The sequence below is a fragment of the Paracoccidioides lutzii genome (assembly GCF_000150705.2).
Source record: "Paracoccidioides lutzii Pb01 unplaced genomic scaffold supercont2.6, whole genome shotgun sequence".
Taxonomy (NCBI): domain Eukaryota; kingdom Fungi; phylum Ascomycota; class Eurotiomycetes; order Onygenales; family Ajellomycetaceae; genus Paracoccidioides; species Paracoccidioides lutzii.
In genome coordinates this window covers 983,092-984,566 of record NW_015440952.1, presented here as the reverse complement: position 1 = coordinate 984,566, position 1,475 = coordinate 983,092, and positions in this window count along the sequence as shown.

Genomic DNA, 1,475 nt, shown 5'->3' with positions numbered 1-1,475 from the left:
CTTTTTCCCCCCCCCCCCCCCCCCCCCGGGCGCCGGCACAGTCGTCCTCCCCAACCCATACCCCTAACCGCTAAGGTTAGAGAGATCCGTCACGATCACCGGTCCAGCCATACCAATGCACGTTATGTATGTAAGGCTGCATGGGTGTGTTCATCTACGTGTGGCACAAGGGAGGGGAGCAAAGGGCAGGAAAATAGAATAAATAAATAAATAAAAGAATAAAAAATAAATAAAGAAGCACTGATGGACTTAGGGTGATGTGCAGTCCTTGCCCACACGACTCTTCGCCTGACCCGTCCCCAAGCCTCCGGTCAGGTAGGGAGGAGGTACATAGATAGTTATGCGCCATGGAATCACAGGTTTCATAGACTAGCAGCAGCGGGAGCGTCATTCATCGGCCACCTTCACGACATACTGTATCGGGAAAAAACATCATGCATGGTGGGAAATCCAAGCACGACGATCGGTGATAGGACAATGGTTTGGAAGAAGGCTAAACAAGAAATGCGAGCTAAGGAGGTTTGGTTGTAACTAAGTGTTGGAAGTAACTTATTCGAGAAAAAGCGAGGCAGGCTGGAAAGAAAGGCAAAGTTTTCAAAAAAGCAAAAAAAAAAAAAAAAAAAAAAAAAAGGGTTTCTTTCCTCTTGTCACAAGTTCCGAAAAAAACAGGGTTCAGCTCTGGACATGCATGCAATTTACTGTGATGATGCACAATGAGTTTTTTTCTGTCCAGTTCGAGGGGCGTTGGTGGAATCCCGAGTGAGCGGCGCGAGCCTGGCCTTCAGAAGCTGTGACTGCGAGTTGTGTTGCCCACAACAACCCCTGCTGTAAAGTATATCCGCGATTGCAGCAAGAAGGAGAGGCAGAGAGGTAGGTATTCATCAAAACTCCCTCCTCTCGACGCCCAACCAAAAAGCAAAAACGCTATCGAATCATCTGACAATCGTCCAAACCACTCTCTCTTTTTCCCGTTGCTCCCGCTGGAAACTGAACTGAAGCCAGAATTTAGCTCAGTCGGTTCCTCCAATCATCGTAGATATCGGCCGCCGTTTTGTTTAACCCGGACGTTCAGGAAAACCGAGCTCCAAGCCCTGAGCTTTTGCTTCCTGATCGCATGTTAACATGTATTATTATGAGAGACTTGTTGCCCGCATATTTTAGGGTAAATGGACTGAGAGACGATCGCCATACCCCAAGTACAAGCAAGTATTATGGACTTCAAAAACTGCTGCCGACTCTAGGTTGTTTCTCCAGGAAACAGAGAAAAGCAAAAGCCCCAAAAACAGAAAACGTACCCAGCAATCAGCCAGTTAAAAGGCCGAGTCCCCCTCCCTGCCCGCAATAATAACAATCACTGGCGCATTATTATTTCCAGCCTTCGTCTCTTCCAAGACACCCGCGTCCTCTTAATTAATTAAGCCTTGACCCCTCCTTTTTTGGGTTCCCGTTTTGACTTTGCCCCCCCCCCCCCCCTC